Raw genomic sequence first — 19,922 nt, 5'->3', positions numbered from 1 at the left:
CAGCATCCCAGCCTTCTTTATAGCTAACTGGGTGTAGGAGGGCATCGTGCTCCACCATTAAGTCCTTGAACTCCTGAGTATCCATCCAACCGTCAAAGGCTTTATCCTTCTGAGCCTTCAGGATAACATTCTCGGCCCGGGCCGTTTCCACGTCAGAAGTGAAAGAGGCAAGTTGGGCTTCAAGGTCCTCTATTCTTTGGTTGGCCTCCTCCAACTTCTTGTTAGCATCCTCGAGGCCAACCTTCCAAGCCTTGGCTTGGTGAATCGCCCCTTGAAAATGGGCGTTCGCCTACAAGAGACACAGCGAAAGTGTGAGATGAGAAAATCAAAAAGGGTAACTATGAAGGGCAAAAGAAAAAGACGTACCGTCGCCAAAGCCTGGGCTCCGAAAAGCTCATTCCCCTCTAAGTCCTGTTGAAGGACAAAGTCTTGATAGTCCAACGGGGAGATGGAATGCTTAGACCATTCCTTGGCAAGCACCGTGCTCCCAAGGATTGAATCATTGCCCCGGATTCCCCAAGCAGGTTGAAAATAAGCCCCTGGCCTTTGCTTGGTGTGCAAAACTTGGCTGGGGCCTTCTTCGCCTGGTTCCACTGCTTGGAGTAGGAACTCGGGGAAGCGATCCCCAAGGCGCGGGTCTTTAAAGACCTTTCCAGCGCGCTTTATCCTGGTTGTCTCCAGGTCTTTAGGCTTGGTAGCCTCCTCAATCTTCTCAGCCACTGTAACAAATGAGATAAGTAAGTTGAGGAATCAGCAAAATAGAAAATGAAGGAAATAAAAAAGAGATATATAAGGAAGGAAACTTACTTTTCTTAGGGACGGGAGAGAGGCCACGTTCTACAAGAACGGTCTCCCTTATAAGATCCCAAGAATGGGAAGTCCCATTATCTTGCGTCCAGAGGTTGAAAGCTCTAGCCTCCTCCTCAGACAAAGTTATGTCGTTTGGGCTCCCATCAACGGCAAGCCCAAAAGACGATCGAAATAGGGTGCCCCAATCGCCACCCTCCCAAACGATGAACAAAAAATCTTTTTTCCACCCCAAGTTGTTGTAAGGGATGGACTTCCCGTTCACAATATGAGAAATAGTAGGGCGCTAGTTTATAGAAACCCAACCCAGATTCTTATCAGGGCTGTTCTTGAACTGAAAAATCTTTCTGAAGACAGCAACAGAAGTGGGGACTTTATGCTTGGCGCATTGTGACAGATAGCACAGAATAAGCCTCCAAGAATTAGGGGGAGTTGGCAAGGGCTGATGCCCACATCAGCTAGCAAAAGAGGAATGAACGGGTGAAAGGGGAGTCTGATACCTGCCCTTAGAGTATCCCTGTAGACGCATAATACGTCCTTCTTCCACTGGCAGGCCCTATCGGCCGGACCTGCAAGAACCGGCTTGAAAGGTTCCTTGATTTTGAAACAGCTGCTCAACTTTTCCAGCTCTTTGGGATCCCGCAAGGCACTAATATGGTCGTGCGCGTCCAGATGTGCATCAGATGGGTACTCGTCCCCCCGGGTGTTGATCATGTCGATCAAGGAAGTGTACCTTGATCGAATAGGGAATTCATTGGACTTTCTAGCCATGTTCATCTTGGCCAAACGAGTCATTTTCTTATCAGCCATCTGAAAAAAGGGCACATAAGGAGATAATTTTAATAGCGCACACTATGTAAAAGTAAGCACAAGAAGTAAGGGGAGGAATTTTACCTGAAGAAATGCTCCTAAAAAAGGCTTTGATACTCCGACTTGCTGTTATTGCTCTAAGATTCTTAGCAGGAGAAGAAACAAGAAGAATTTAGAAATGAGAAAGTGAGAAGTAGTAGACTTTCCTCACTCATTTATATAGGAGGAAAAGTGAAGTTGAAGGGACAAAAGCCCAATAAGGACAGAGGCCCAAAGGAAAAAGCCCAGAAAAAGGAATTTTCCAGAATATTCCAAGGAATTCTAGAGAATTCTAAACAGGGTATATTGGTATATTAAGCCCACATCAATAAGAGGCCCAATAAGAGTTAGAAGGCCCAAATCAAATTAGGATTTGGAAAAAGCCCAGTAAGAATTAAGAAGGCCCAAATCCAATTAGGATTTGGAAAAACACAATGCCCTAAATTGAAGCCCTAAAATATGTAAGGCCCAATAAAAAAGCCCAGGCCCAAACCGAGGCCCAGTAAAACATGGAAATCCTAAAAGACCAGGATTCAGGTCAAAATCCAGGTCGTGAATCCTGCTCGAAATCTTTCGAGCAGGCTCCCGAAAATAACGGGTATAAAAGACCAGAATTCAGGTCGAAATTCAGGTCGTAAATTCTGCCTAAAACCCTTCGAATAGACACCCGAAAATTGCGGAAATAACATAACTGGATTGAGGTCGAAACTTCAACCAGGAATGAGGTCGAATCAAACAAAACACTTTTCAAATATGGGGTTTAGAAACCTGGAAAAAAATCCAGGTCGAAGAATCGACTAGGATCCTGGTCGAAAACTAGGTCGTGAATCCTAGTCGAAATCTATCGACCAGGAAGCAAGAAAAAGCAGAGAATTTACGAACTAGATTCAGGTCGTAGTTTCGACTAGGATCCTGGTCGAACTCCAGGTCGTGGATCCTAGTCGAAACCCCAAGAATAGGAATGGAAACAAGGGCAAATTCTCGACCTAGATCCAGGTCGAAAGTTCGACTAGGATCCTGGTCGAATTTTAGGTCGTGGATCCTAGTCGAATTCCTTCGACCAGGATTGCAAAGCTGGCCAAAATTTCGACTAGGATCCAGGTCAAAATTTCGACTAGGATCCTGGTCGAAAAAGGGCTGGAAATTTGAAAAAAATTATGGAAAATTGCAGGAAAATAAGGAAATTTCTTGAATAATTTTTTGAAAAATGTTAATATTTTCAGAAATTATGGAAAAATTCCGGGAAAAAAGAAAAATTCCTGGAAATTAAGGAAAAAATCCCAGAATAAAGGGAAAAATTCTTGGAAATTAAGGAAAAATCCCATAAATTAAGGGAAAAATCCTGAAAATTAAGGAATAAATCCAGAAAATTAAGGAAAAATCCCAGAATTAAGGGAAAACTCCTGGAAAACTAGAAAAATTCCGGGAAAGAGGGAAAATTCCTGAAAAAATAACAGAAAATTCCTAAAAATAGGGAGAAGGTAAGAAAATAGGGAGGGAAGTTTTTTAACAAACCCTGGAGCCGCGGGCAAGGCAAATCGTTATAAACGTGTATGTCGCTCTACATTTTACGCAAAACGATATCCTGTAAGGGAATAAATGAACTTAACTTTCGCGAAATCTTATACGGTTTCCCAAAAGTTGGGGGGAAAATGATAGGGATAAATAAATCATGATTACATAATTAAATATTACAGTTTAGGCTGCAAGACCCAATAAGAAGGTGTATAACATTTAGACCAAAAAGGTCAACACATTGATCAGGCCTGATGGACCAGATCAGGCCAGATGGAACAAAGAAGGCCCAAAAACCCTGTATATTAATTAATTTCGTAATTAATTAATAAGGGAAAAATCAGCTATTGAGAAGAGTCCCGATAAGGATATAAATCCTTGCAGATTAGCCTCAAGGGGACCTAAAAGGATAAGGAATCAGTTTCCTACTATCTAGGACTCCAAAGTCCATTCTAATTATGAGACTTGCCCACCAAGTCTCCTATACCAAGTCCAATTCAAGGACTCCCACATCTATATAAGGGGCCTCACCCCGCAAATCAGAACTACGTTTTTTGACTTGATCATTGGCAATCAGCAAGGTACGTAGGCATCTTGTTAAGGCAGATTGAGTCATGAAACACAGGAGCAGTCAAATCGAGCCTTGAAGCTCACGTTCCTTAGTACTAAATATTTAGTTTTGTCCTACTTAATGCCCCATTCATCTAGGAGTGGTATATATTTTTCTGGTTCGACAAAATTCATCATATTCTGAATACTCCTGTCAAATCTCAAATCAAACAATATTGATCATTTACAATCAAATTCTGGATCTGATGATGTACCACCATTTTTTTCGGGCAGCAACTAACCCACTTATTGGACAAAATGTTTATTAATAAAAGAGAATGATGAGGTTTGGACCACCTTTCAATAATGATGCAATTAATGCTTTCCTCACCTTCGGTTCTCAGGTGACTTCACTATGACATCTACTAGCGAAATGTATCCATCTAGTCTTTGATGTCCCGCCTTAATTCTTGGGTAGACATAACTTTTATTTATATGTTTCCCCTCATTTTCTCATGTCTGGTCACTAAATATTTTCCTTTAGCCCTCAGTACTTAATCGTACTCCTGGGATGCATTCCCACTCTCAATTTACAAATATTTCCTAAATTTTTCACTTTACTTTTGTCCCTCATATTACCCTATCTTACCTGTAGCATGGAATTTTATAAAGTTTCTTTATCATTCCTTTGGTTCCCCTTTCTTTCCTATTTCCGTTCTTCATTCTCATAGCTCATTCAGATGCGAACTCTTGACATTAATACTAATTTTGATGTTATATCAAATTAGATATCAATACGAACTTTGATGCTCACAATATCCCATTATGGAGTAAACATCAATCATCTATATTAATACCACTTTTGATATTCAACAACAACCTAAGCATCAACATCAGTCAGAAACTGGATTAAAACTGTATCTCATATTTTATCCAAAACAGAAATACCGGATAAACCATTTATTGTATGATTATCAAAACCATTTAGACATAAGACATCTTTTAATAAACTTTATTACAGATGATAAAATCTCTTTGATTGTCTAGTATAATACGTATTTGTGTAGTTATTAATCTTTTCTTTATTCCACCTCCATTTTTCCTTTCCTTCCTTCCTTCTCTTTGCTCTATCTTAAATCTTTAGTTCTTGAGAACATTTTTCTCACTTGTCCATCCAAATAACTTTTTATTTCTCTTCTCCGTTAAAAAGGGCATATTCATTCAAGTAAAGCTTTACACACTTGCAGCAATTTCTGAATTCTACTGGTGTCCTTACCTTCTCCAAATTACTCATTTCTTTGATTTCGGATTCGATAGTCACATCAAACTTTGACTTAATCTAATTGGAATCGATTTCCATCTTACTGACCATTAATTGGTAAAATGAACCAATTAACTCACTTAATTGATCAATTACACCAAGTGATGACTAGCCAAATGAAATTAATGAGCAATTATATATAGTCGGATTGGCTGTAACAACCTTTTTCAAGAGCCGAGATCACAATTATTTGGAGTATCAACATGAATATCAATAACACACAGATGTATAATTTCTATTTTTAAGAGTAGGGTATTTTCCAAAAATATTTGGGCAGTATCTCCTTTATACTATTGACTACCAGTCAGACTCAAGCCGACACCAACACTCCATCAACAACCCACATTCCATCCACAAGTATACCAACCTGTTAGATATATTTGATAATGTCATGGCTAATATGATTTATGTTTAGTTTTTCAGATCTTACTTAAACAAGATAAATCAGTACTTACTGGAAGTCAGGACTTAAGGATATCAGTACTTATAGATAATCATCAGAAGATGGATATCAGAACTTAAGTGCTGAAGGACGTTCAGATAAGGACAGTAGCTGATTAAAGGAAAGAAGATCGAGATAAACATAAGAAGAGATATGCATGAAGAAGGAATTCTATGAAGAATAGAATACTTGGAAGAAAAGATATATGATTGATATATATTAGGAAGCAGAATTATATTCCATATCAATTAGCGATTATCTTGTAACTGTGTAGTATATAAACACAGACATAGGGTTTACACAAAAAGTGTTATCATATTCGAGAAGATTATTCATTGTAACCCTAGCAGCTCTCATGATATTTGTTCATCACTGAGAGGTAACAGTTCCATACTGTAACAGAGTTTATTGTTTCAATAAAGTTTATTTTCTGTTACTTGAGATATTAAAGTTCGATTTGATTGTACTTTATACTGTATTCACCCCCTCTACAGTGTGTGTGACCTAACAAGTGGTATCAGAGCCGATCTGTTAACGCACATACAGTTTAAGATCCAAACACAATCATGTCTGACACAGAAACTCCAACTAAGCCTACCAAAACTGAAGAACCACCAAAGACACAAATTCAAAGTCGGTATAAGACCATCAGAGTTCCCATACTGAGACCATCTGAATATCCCATATGGAAGGTGAGGATGACCATGTTCCTGGAAGCAACAGATCCAGAATATCTTGATAGAATCAAGGAAGGGCCTCACAAACCAACCAAGCTCGCTGTTGCAGTTGCAGGTGAAGCAGCAAAGACCGTACCAAAGGAGAAGAGTGATTGTACTGCTGAAGATATCGCATCAATTGCTAAGGATGCTAAGGTACGACACGTACTGCATAGTGCCATTGATACAATTAAGAAGAACAAGGTGTCAGGGAACTGATACAATTAAGAAGAACAGGAAGACAATACTCACTCAAGAGTATGAACACTTTGACTCAAAGGCTAATGAGTCATTGACTGATTTATATGATAGATTTGTCAAACTCTTGAATGATTTGTCATTGGTTGATAAGGAGTATGATCTTGAAGATTCAAACCTTAAATTCCTGTTAGCTCTTCCTGAATGCTGGGATTTGAAGGCAACAACAATAAGAGACAACTACAATCTTGATGAAACAACTCTTGATGAAATTTATGGAAGGCTCAAGACTCATGAACTTGAGATGGAACAAAGAAGCAAGAGGAAAGGAGGAAAGTCAAGGACAGTTGCTCTTAAGGCTGAAGAAGAATCCCCCAAGGCAGCTACCTCAAGGAAAGACAAGGGTAAAGCTCTTTTCATAAAGTCTGATACTGAGTCATCAAGTTCTGAAAGTGATAATGACTCAGATTTTGAAAGCTTTCCTGAGACTGATGCTGATGAGGAGATGATGAAGTTGTGTGCTCTTATGGTGAAAGGGATCACAAAGATTGCATACAGGAAGTTCAGGAAGGGAAAGGAGTTTTCCAGGAAAGGCACAAGTTCTGATAAGAAGAATTTCAGAAGATCTGAGGGCAGAGGAGGAAAGTCTGATAGAGGAGATTATACCAATGTCAAATGCTATAACTGTGGTGAGAAAGGCCACATATCTCCTGATTGTAAGAAAGTGAAGGGTGACAAAGGCAAGGCTCTTGTCACAAAGAAGAAAAGCTGGATAGACACCTCAGACTCTGAAAGTGAGGAGAACTATGCTTTGATGGCAAATGCTGATAAAGAAAGTGCTGAGAGCAGTTCTGAAGCTGCTGAAACAAAGGTACCTCAGACTACTTATACTTTTCATACTGATGATATTAATGAGTTGAGAAGATATCTTAAAACCATGTTTGTTAGTTATAGAGATCAAACTTTAACATGTGAAAGATTAACTTCTGAAAATCTTGCTTTTAAGAAAAGAAATGATTTCTTAGAAAAAGAGTTAGTTATGTTCCATCAAACTCAGAAGGATAGAGATGATGCTTTTTATGTTAGGGATGAAGTGCTAAAAATGAATGAATCTCTAAAAACTGAATTAGAAAAGGAAAGAGAGATTATCAGGACTTGGACTAACTCTGGCAGAACAACTCAAAATTTGCTAAGTAGTGAAAATTGGAAAGAGGGCTTAGGTTATGGAGATGATAAGAATGATAAAGGAACTGTAGAAATTAAGCCTGTTATTAAGCAAAAGCCAAAGTTAAAACCTGTTAAGTTTGTAACTGTAAAGTCTGATAATGAGAAATTAGAAGTTAAAGAGGAATTAACTTCTGACAAACTAAAACAGGAAAAGAAAGCTAAAGTAAACATAGGCTTAATGACAAAGAAGCAGCTTCAGCATAAGCTGAAAGATGTTAAGAATGCAAATAGGAATGGAAAGGAAGGTGTGAATAAAAGTAATAATTATAAGCCTGTTCCTGAAGCTCCTAGGAAAATGTGTCATAACTATGGAAGTTCTAACCATCTGGCTTCTTTTTGCAGGAAGAATAAGAACATAAACTTCTTACCTTCAAAATAAGGAGTTAAGAGTCAGTCTGTTAGATATAAACCACATAATCCTTGTTTTCATTGTGGTAGTTTATGGCATTCCATTTATACTTGTAAGGAATATCATAGTTTGTACTATGATTATTATCAAATAAAACCTTCTTTGAAGAAAGTTTCCATTGTTCCTTCTAGTGTAAATTCTGATTCAAAGTCTGATAGTGTAAGTTCTGATAAGAAAAATGTTAACATAAACTCTGATGCTAAATTCGCTGCAAATGTTAACAAACTTGATAAGGCCAAAGGATCCAAGCAAATCTGGGTCCTTAAAACTAATCATTAGTGGTCTTTGTGATAGCAGAGCAACAGGAAAAATATTCTAGTTCTGGACAGTGGATGTTCAGGACATATGACTGGAAATAAGGCCCTGCTATCAGACTTTGTGGAGAAAGCTGGCCCAAGTGTTTCTTATGGAGATGGCAACATTGGAAAAACATTGGGATATGGCAATATCAATCTTGGGAATGTCATCATTAAGGAAGTAGCTCTGATCTCAGGACTTAAACACAATATGCTGAGTATAAGTCAATTCTGTGACAGAGGTTATCATGTTGATTTCTTTGAAGAACACTGTGAAGTTGTGAGTAAATCTAAAGGCAAAGTTGTTCTGAAAGGATACAGGCATGGTAACATTTATGAAGCTAAGCTTTCAACAAGTACTGATGGTTCTGCAATCTGTCTGATGAGTAGAGCATCAATTGAAGAAAGCTGGAATTGGCACAAGAAACTCTCTCATTTAAATTTCAATAATATAAATGAGCTGGTCAAGAAAGATCTTGTGAGAGGACTGCCAAAATCAGTATTTGCTCCTGATGGCCTTTGTGATTCTTGTCAGAAGGCCAAACAAAGAAAATCTTCATTTAAGAGCAAGACTGAATCATCAATTCTTGAGCCTTATCATCTACTACATGTTGATCTATTTGGTCCAGTGAATGTCATGTCTATTGCAAAGAAGAAATATGCGTTGGTCATAGTGGATGAGTTCACCAGATACACATGGGTGTATTTCTTGCACACAAAAAGTGAAACTGGATCTATCTTGATTGATCATGTCAAACATCTGGATAAATTGGTCAAAGATTCTGTGAAAACCATAAGGAGTGATAATGGCACTGAGTTCAAGAATTTGATAATGGAAGAGTTCTGCAAAAACCATGGAATTAAGCAGGAATTTTCTGCTTCTGGAACTCCACAGCAAAATGGAGTTGTTGAAAGGAAGAATAAAACTCTCATTGAAGTTGTACGTACAATGCTTGAAGAAGCAAAGCTTCCAACCTATTTCTGGGCTGAAGCTGTGCAGACTGCTTGTTTTACTCAAAATGCAACACTCATTAACAAGCAAGGAAAAACACCATATGAGATGGTGAAGAAAAAGAAGCCAAATCTGAAGTACTTTCATGTATTTGGATGCAAGTGTTTTGTTCTCAAGACTCATCCTGAACAGCTATCCAAATTTGATCTAAAAGCAGATGAAGGAATTTTTATTGGATATCCACTTTCCACAAAAGCCTTCAGAGTCTATAATTTGAGAACAAGAGTGGTCATGGAATCTATCAATGTCTCTTTTGATGACAAGAAGATTACTGGTCTTGAAGATTTTATTGATCATGATCAGCTGAGATTTGAAAATGAAGACTTAAATTCTGATACTGAAAATCCTAATAGTCTAAGTCCTGATACTGTAAACTCTGATGGATTAAACTCTGATGTTATTGAAACTGTGGTGACTACGCCAAAGGAAGATGCACCTATGCAGGGGGAGCATACTCAAGAACATACCACATCTCAAGAAGCATCAGAACATAAATCTGTCTCTTCAAGTTCTGATCCGTCATGTTCTGATAAGCCAAGTTCTGATAGTTCTGAAAATCTAAATTCTGACGAATCCAACTCAGAGAGCATAGTTTCAGGGGGAGCATCAGAAAATGAAAATGAAGACAGCATGGATCATGGGGGAGCATCCAGTTCTAGAGAAAACCTTCCATCTGCAAGAAAGTGGACTAAATCACATACACCTGATTTGATACTTGGAAATCCTGATGCAGGTGTCAGAACTAGAACAAGTACTTTAAACGAATGTCTTTACAATTCTTTTCTCTCTCAGACTGAGCCAAAGAAAGTGGAAGAAGCTCTTCAAGATGCTGATTGGGTGCAAGCAATGCAGGAAGAGTTAAATGAATTTGAAAGAAATAAATTCTGGACCCTAGTGCCAAGACCAAAGAATAGATCTGTTGTTGGTACAAAGTGGGTATTCAGAAACAAAACTGACAGTGATGGCATAATTACAAGGAATAAGGCAAGGTTGGTTGCAAAAGGATATTCTCAACAGGAGGGAATTGATTATGATGAAACATTTGCACCAGTTGCTAGGTTAGAAACCATAAGGATATTTTTGGCTTATGCTGCTCACAAAAAGTTTACTGTCTTTCAAATGGATGTGAAAAGTGCTTTTCTCAATGAAGAATTGGAGAAGTAAGTATATGTTGAACAACCTCCAGGCTTTGTAGATTTCAAACATCCAGATTATGTCTACAGGCTTGATAAAGCACTTTATGGACTTAAGCAAGCTCCTAGAGCATGGTATGAGACTTTAGCTCAGTTTCTTCTGGAAAGTGGATTTAATTGAGGAACTATAGACAAAACACTGTTCTACCTCAACCATGGAAAGGACTTACTTCTGGTCCAGATTTATGTTGATGATATCATTTCTGGGTCTACAAATGACAGACTTTGCAAGAAGTTTGCCAAACTGATAAAGTCAAGTATCAGATGAGTATGATGGGGGAACTCAGCTATTTTCTGGGCCTTCAAGTCAAGCAGAATGAAGAAGGGACTTTTATTTGTCAAACTAAGTACACCAGAAACTTGCTGAAGAAATTTGGAATGCAAGATTGTTCAAGTGCATCCACTCCCATGGCCACTGCAACAAAACTGGATAATGATACTGGTAAATCAGTGGATATTACTGATTACAGAGGTATGATTGACGCTCTACTCTATCTAACTACTAGTAGACCTGATATCATGTATGCTACCTGTCTTTGTGCAAGATTTCAAGCAGATCCAAGAGAACCTCACTTAACAGTTGTGAAAAGAATTTTCAAGTATCTTAAGGGCACAGCTGATCTGGGATTGTGGTATCCCAGAGAATCAGATTTTAAACTAATAGGTTACTCAGATGCAGATTTTGCAGGTTGTAAAATTGACAGGAAAAGCACAAGTGGAAGCTGCCAATTTCTTGGAGGCAGATTGGTTTCTTGGTTTAGCAAGAAACAAAAGTCAATTTCCCCATCAACTGCAGAAGCAGAATATATTGCTGCAGGAAGCTGTTGTGCACAGATTCTTTGGATGAAGAATCAGTTACTGGATTATGGGTTAACATATTTCAAAATCCCTATTTACTGTGATAATCAAAGTGTTATTGCTATGACAGGTAATTCAGTTCAACACTCTATGACAAAGCACATCAGCATCAGGTACCACTTCATCAAGGAACATGTGGATGAAGGTACATTGGAATTGCACTTTGTTCCAACAGATCAACAACTAGCAGATATCTTCACAAAACCATTGTGTGAAGCTACTTTTACAAGATTGGTAAATGAACTTGGAATGGTTTCAGGTTCTTTCTCTAAATCTGCTTAGTTTTGTTCTGATGCATCAAACTTTATGATCAGTATTTACAGAATTTAATCTCTTTGTGTATTCTGTGCTTAATTGAAAAATGTGTTTAAGTACTGACTGTTGTCTGATAAATGTTTCTAAACTCTGATAGTGATATGTTTGTTTAGGTAACTATTCAATCCTATGAGGATAACTGTGCTAGATGCTGACCTAGTAGTCTTCAATAAACTAGGGATCCCTTGTAAGAAGTAATTATTTATGTGGAAATCTATTGACACAAGCAAGATAATTGAGCTTAGTTGAGTTTACTTGGGCTATCTTATTACTAAGTCACAAACTAGAATATTGCTTCTCATCTGTTAAGTTCTGATGCTAGTAAATCTGTTGAATGTACTAAGTGCTAATAAACCTCTCTTATCAAAAGAAAAAGAAAATAATCATGGATTAAAATCAGGTACTCCTTTGAGATCTAGAGTAAAAATATGGAAGGGACGACCCAAGTGCATGGCTGGTATTAAGTACATATGCATTAGAAAAGAAAAAATATTTTCTTGGTGACTTTTCACACTCTATGATTACTGGAGAAATACTCTGATAATAGCATAAATTCTGATAAGCAGTCGTGACTCACTTACACTGAGAAGCCACTGTAAAATGGAATTTCAAAAGATGCACAAAATTAGCACAAAATAGTTGAGGTGGACTCAAGTATGAACTCATTCAACAGTGGGGTTCAGAATAATGATAGCTCTTTAGCAAAGTTTTAGTTATGCCTTATTTCTAAGATGTACTGAAGTGAATCAGACTTTACTCCTTGTCTGATATTTAGCTTAATGCACACACTAACCACTCCATATGAATGATGAAAATCATTGTGGTGATCTTTGTTGTTTTAGATGAACAGTCATTGTGTCACATTGCACAAATTCTGAGGATAAGTTCTGATTGCATGTTCTGATGATTAAGTTCTGAAGAATATAAATTAGAATTTGTGTGAGGACTTACTAAGATAGGCATTCATTTTTTGAGTTAATAAATTATGTTCTGATGACTGTTAAGTTCTGATATAAGTCTAAGTTCTGATATTAAAGTATGATTCTTTACTTGACTTATTTGTGGATAAAATTTGACAACAGTCTCAGTTTAAACCAGAATATGTTGAAGTGGAAGATTAACAGTCACTATATTTAGGGATAGTGGTACTCGTACATGAATAGTCAACTTTTACTTGCTTCTTATGCGCATTAAACCATGTTTTCCTTTTCCAATGAATGTTTTTCTTTTTCCAAGTCTAGGGAGACGAGGTAGAATTAATTCTACCTGTAAGCATTAAATTTCTTTGCATCTCCTGGCATTCTCTTGCCTATATAAGCAACCACTTCACATCAGCCTTCCCATCAAATCTTTTAACACACACTCATCTTCATAATCTTTATATCAAAAACACCATGGTCAATTACAACATGTTTTTGAACTATGAAACATTCAACATGGAGGTGAGATGTGCCGATTGGCAGCAGGAATGGCACGTTACTGCCATTCCTGATGAGATATGGGACTCCGTTCCCCAGGAGGTACTCACCCACTTCCTATTCTTCTACATGGACTACCATCGCCATCTGGAGCGATTGGAGGAGGAAAGGCTGGAAGCTCTCCGCCAGCAAGAGCGAATCATACGACTCGCTATTCTGTTTATCGAGAGTAGGAAGAAGAAATGATTTATTTTCTTCTTCCTGTTTTTTTTCATCATCAGCCTTGTCCTGCTTCTTGAGCTAGGACAAAGGCTGTTGACGTTAGGTTTAGCAGCTTAGGGAAATCTTGTAAAAAGTTCTGATGTAATTTAAATTTCATGAATGTATTCTCTTGGTATATTAATGAAATTTGTTTTTGTTTCAAGATCTTGTCTCTGAGATATGTTATAATGCATTGATAAATCCTGATACATATTCATATTCTGATGACCATATAAATTCTGTTTTAACTTAAGTTCTGATTTTACTTTATCAGTACTTTCTCATCTGATTTATTATGGTCATTTTCACTCGAATTTTTTTCAGAATATTGATGTTGTAGTGATAAATAATTAAATAAGTGGGAACAGTTTTAATTTTGAATTAAAACTGTTTCACCTTGTTTAATGGAATAACTGGGTAAGTGGAACGGTTTTTCCTTAAAAATCTGCAAGTGGGTAAGTAATGATTACTGTTTTCTCGTGCCCATTAACTATTCGTTTTTACTACATGTCTGACAGGTGTCCAACGGTTACATTTTTTTTCAAAAGTATAAGTAAGACGGAGAGAGGATTTTTTAATCTTTTATTTCCTTTCATACTTTTTCTCTCTATTTGCTTTTACTCTCTTTCTTCTTCTAACGTTGGTTTTTCATATAGACATTCTATCAAACACCTAACAGGCACTTATACATCTCGATTGATTTCATGGTACCTAAGGATTTAATCATTGATGGAGCTAAATTTGTTCCAAACAACTATGCTGCAATTCTTGATAATGCTGAAGCTCCGTCTGAATTGCATTTTGTGCAAGATCTTCTTGCACACAGTGAAATCGGGTATGCATTAACCCAACCTTCAGTATTCTCAAGCCAACAAGTTCTGACACTTTGGAGGACTGGAAACTTTGATAATGGTGGTCAAAATGGTACTCCTAGTATTGTTTTCGAAGTGGGTGATTCTCCATATGTAGTCACTCCTGGTACAATACGCAAGGCTCTACATCTCCCAGAAGGATGTACTTTTTCAATTCCAGAGGAATCAGCTATTCAGGAGTTAATGGCCAGTTTGGGGTATGAACAGAGTTTGGCAAAGCTTGGGCAGTTGAAACGGGTTCATATCAGAAGGGAATGGAGCTTCTTCTTCGACTGCATCATTAAAGCTTTTGGGAACAAGTGTTCAAACTTTGATGCCATCCCCATAATGAGTCAGCACATCGGGTATGCCATTATTAACCAAACTCATTTTGATTTTGCAATTGCTATAATAGGTTTTATTGGGGATAGGATGACAAAGGATAGGAATGTTGTCTACTTTGCTAGATTCTGTCAACTTATATATACTTTTTGTACTGATGAACCTCGACTAACCAGTACCTTAACTCCACCTTTCAAAGTTGCAAAATGTTACTTTAATGACCTGATAAATGTTGACACTAAGAAATAAGTGGTTAGACCTTTATAGATTCCTCAGTCTGTAAAACAGATCTTAGTAAATGCTGATCCTGATTCCTATAGATCTGTTTATCCTGATGTCCAACCAACAACAACCTCCCAAACACCATAACAACCATCAGCACATACCACTCATACTACTCAACCAACTCTCAGGCAATATATCAAATCCTATCTCTCCACTTCACAGACAGTTCAACCCTCATCCTCAGCACCTACTGTGAAGCCTTCATCTTCCAAGCCTAAGAGGATAAAGACTGTTCCTCAAACACCTCAAAAGAGAAGGAGGATTGCTTTGGGAGATGAGACAGACAGTGAGGAACATGTTTCTACATCAGAACCTGTTGTAAAAGAAGCTGAGAAAGTGACTTCTCAGAAGGATTCTGGAATTGGGGGATCTAGGCTTCTCAAGAGGCTTAGAAGAATGACTGTTCCTGAAACTCCCAAGGAATCCATATCTACAAAGAGATACAAGGAATAGAGGGCAAAAAGGCCAGTTTCAGATGATGAAGAAGCAGCAGCTAAGGAAGGAGATCAGGAATCTCTGATCTCACAAGAAAAGGAATTTGCTAAAGTCACTTCTTCTCCATCAACTCCATCTCAGGAAGCTGTTCTTGAAAAGGCCAACACACCATCTGTGTCTCCTGATCGAAAGTCTGTATCTCCTGTTGTTCCAGGCACAAGTACTGAAATTGATGTTCAGAACCTGGTTGTGCCTGAAGTAATTCTCTTAGAAGCTCCAACAACAACTAATCCATCAACAACACATGTTACTGATCCTGCTCAAACTCCAGAATTATCTACTACACCTTCTCTGCATCTAGATGCTGATGATCAGAATATAGGTGAGCATCAGGATATGGCTGTTGATCAGGACTTAGAACCAGATCAGAAATTAGAGGATGTTGAAGCCTCCATTGCTACTCACACTGTTATTTTTTCAGAAGATACTGATTCTGTAAGTTCTGATGCTGCAAATGCTGGAGATACTGGCGATGCTGCTCCAAATGCAGATGCTGATGAAGCAGGTCCTTCAGGACATGCTCCTCAACAAACTATTTTTAAATCTGAACTTGTTAAGAAGTTTGTTACCAGAGAAGCACTAGTGCCTTGGAGTGAAACTCCTGCAGGACAGGAATATACTAAGGAATGGAACTCAGTTTCCTGTGTTCCAACTGCAAAGCATCTTGCTGAGCACTTGACTAAAGCTGATGAGATGTTAATTACTAATGATTTTATAACACAGCTTAGAGTCACTGCATTGAGTACTAAACATCTACAAGGTCTCCATTCAACTACTCATGCAGAGCTACACAAGATTCAGGAAGAATTCATCAAACAGGAACAAATTCAGAAAATTGACAAGAAAAAGTTCTTCCAACCTACCTTTGACAGGATTGCTTATATTGAGAAGATTCAAGAGAAACAACAAGCTCAAATTGATGATATTCTGAAAAATCAAGCTTCTCAGCAATCTCAACTTAGTGAAATCCAAGCCTCGGTGGAATTGCTTGTCTCTCTTCTACTACCTGCTGATGCCAAAAAGGGGGAGAAAGTAATTAAGTCCAAATGCAAGACTGACAAGACACTGAAAGGGAAGGATGATGAAAAGGATGATCAAGGAAACTCTGGAATGGGTAGAGGTCATAGTCAAGGTAGAGGTTTCTCATCAAGAAAAGCTGAAATCACAAGTCACAGGACAAGTTCTGATACTGGGAAAAGAATTAGTTTTGCTACTGGTAAAAGGATAAGTTCTGATGAACTTTTAGATCTTGATGAAGAAATGTCAAGACAGTTATTTCTTCAGGAAAATCCAGGAATGGACTTGGAGAGTTTAATAGAAGAAGAAGTCAGACTTAAATCAGAGAAAATCACATCTAAATCTGAAGCTTCTGGTAAAAAGACACTTCCAAAACTCAAAGGCATTGTGATAAAAGAAAGGACAAATACTGAAGCAACATTGGCTAAATCACAACCGCAGATAGATCCAAGATCCAAGGGTAAAGAAAAGGTTGGTGAACCTATCAAGGTTTATGTGCCTCCTGAGAATGAAGAAATCACTGATGAAAAGGATGATCTTGCTCTGACTTCAAGAAAAGTTCTTAAAACAACCTCTGACATGGCTCAAGTTGTTCAGAGTCAAGAGATAAAATGTTCTGATATTTGAAGAAGCAAGTAACCTCTGACATAGCTCAAGTTAACTTGATATCAGAAGATAGATCAAAGACACTCCTACCAGGATTCACTAAAGCAAAACAGACTCAACCTTTGAAGACTGCTGCAAGTAGTTTTGAAGCAAGAGTAGTTACTGGAAAGGAAGCAAGAGATAAAACTGGATTGGGAAGTGCTGATGAAAGAAGAATACAGAACACTACCAATGATCCAACTTCCTTGAGTGAACCAGGTATTGGAGCAACTCCTGAGAGATTGAATCAACTGGAATCTGTACAAATGGTTTACCATACCTACTTGAAAGAACACATCTTGTTGTACTTCATGACAGATGGTAGGGTTTGTCATATAAGGCAAAATGCCATTCCATTGAAGTATTTTGAAGAATTGGAGCATGTACTATTCTTACTTCAAGTGGATGACAGATTGACAGGAAGTGCTACAAACTATTTGAAGGATCAGATTCCGAGATAAAAAAGGCTTTATTCTGTTAAGTCTGACAGCACATATGTTCCAAAGTACAGAGATCACAAGGGTGATATAGTTGAAATGAAGCCCAACACTGCTAAAATTATAACTACCTTTCTGGGTTACAGGGCTGTGGAATTCAATCTTGAGTCTGATAAAGCTTATTTGATCAGACTGGATCAGGATATAAGAAAAGCAAAGATTAATGATCTCAGGGCTGCAATCTTTCAAATTGGTGAAGATAATACAGAGCTTACAGATGCTAAAAGGAGGATGATTGATGAACTTAGATATGCTGAGAGATGTTTGTTGAAGAACTATCTCAGAACAACTCCTGACATCAGAGAGATCAGAAGATGAAGCCAAGTCAAGATCTATAACTGCTTAAATTCTGATATTTGTACAGACTGAAGCTGTTATCAGAAGTTAAATGTTGGTAAAGCTTTAAGGACTGTAAGTTGTAGTTATCTAGTCTAATTCTCATGAATTTGTACTTAATGTTTTTGACATCATCAAATATCTATTAAACTTGTATATTATGCTAATTTACAAGTTGGGGGAGATTGTTAGATATATTTGATAATGTCATGGCTAATATGATTTATGTTTAGTTTTTCAGATCTTACTTAAACAGGATAAATCAGTACTTACTGGAAGTCAGGACTTAAGGATATCAGTACTTATATTATCAGGTGATAATCATCAGAAGATGGATATCAGAACTTAAGTGCTGAAGGATGTTCAGATAAGGACAGTAGCTGATTAAAGGAAAGAAGATCGAGATAAACATAAGAAGAAATATGCATGAAGAAGGAATTCTATGAAGAATAGAATACTTGGAAGAAAAGATATCTGATTGATATATTTTAGGAAGCAGAATTATATTCCATATCAATTAGCGATTTTCTTGTAACTGTGTAGTATATAAACACAGACATAGGGTTTACACAAAAAGTGTTATCATATTCGAGAAGATTATTCATTGTAACCCTAGCAGCTCTCGTGATATTTGTTCATCACTGAGAGGTAAGAGTTCCATACTGTAATAGAGTTTATTGTTTCAATAAAGTTTGTTTTCTGTTACTTGAGATATTAAATTTCGATTTGATTGTACTTTACACTGTATTCACTCCCTCTACAGTGTGTGTGACTTAACACAACCAACTGCCATCTTCTAAACTCACCATTTCACCACCATATATACTACTAGCCAGTATAACCCATATTTTTAGTTCAACTTAAAATTATCGCGAACAATTCTTATTATACCATATATTTTCTTATATCTTCTGATTATAACATATTATCACTACTGAGTTCAATTATAAATTATTCTAGAATTCATCTAGTTCGTGTTTTAATTCAAGCTCTCTAATTAATAATTTATCCATCCTTGAAAACGTACACTTATCCTTATTAGTTAACTTTTTCAACTTTTGATAACCAGCATGTGGTCTTAACCAACACTATTATAATCTTGTGAAAGAATTCCTTTGGTTTTAAAGCATCACTTCTTAAAAATTATTGCATTCAAACCACCATACCTTCATCTCCCCTTATAAGCATCAAATTTATCATAACTCACTTACTTGAGTGGGGAAAGCCCAACCATTCCTTGATGAACACACTCAAAGTTTGTTCGCAACTAGCATTTCTTCGATCTTGAACCTTCATGACAAATATCTCCCACATGACTGAGGTATGCTTCATCTTCACAATGCATTAATCGATTATCTGGTAATTATTAAAAATTTCTTCATTCGCTTCTGTTGTCCAATCATTCATTTGCCTTATCCGATATACGCAACTTTACTTTGTTATTTCTCTAGTTAATTTACCTCATACGGTTCGCTAACTACTCCAATTCGCACCAACTCTCAGACTTGAAACGTATCATGTATACAGATTTCCACCTTCGATTTGATGTCCTCACAACAACCACATTATCGGCATAATAGTTCTTTTCTACACGTAAATGTCCATCATTTATTGGCTTGCAATTGTCCACATAACTCCATCTGCTATATGGGTTCATTTCACTTCCTTTTAAAATATTCAAAGAATAGATCTTACACAAGAAGGAATTTATGTATATGATTCTGATGGATACCTTTTATAAGGAATAAGAGTACAAGGAAACAATCGGAAGGATCCATAAATCGACAAATCATTATTAAAGAAGAAAGAATGAATAATGATTTAGATATGAACGAGACAACCATATTTGTACTCAAGATGGCCAATCTTTCATACTATATGGCATACAACATATGATTAGGTGGCTTCCCATCAGACTCTTTGTCACTTCGACAAAGCGTCACACCATAACACTGCTTATCTCAATCAGGAAGCCATATTTTGAAGGAGGAATGATTTGAAAGGGATTCAACAATTTTCTTGTCACCTTATAGAGCTGATCATGAAAGAAGTTCATACTTTACTCAAG

This window comes from Apium graveolens, chromosome 10 (genome assembly GCF_009905375.1).
Source record: "Apium graveolens cultivar Ventura chromosome 10, ASM990537v1, whole genome shotgun sequence".
Classification (NCBI taxonomy): domain Eukaryota; kingdom Viridiplantae; phylum Streptophyta; class Magnoliopsida; order Apiales; family Apiaceae; genus Apium; species Apium graveolens.
The sequence above is the reverse complement of the archived record's forward strand: the minus strand, read 5'-3'. Positions refer to the sequence as shown.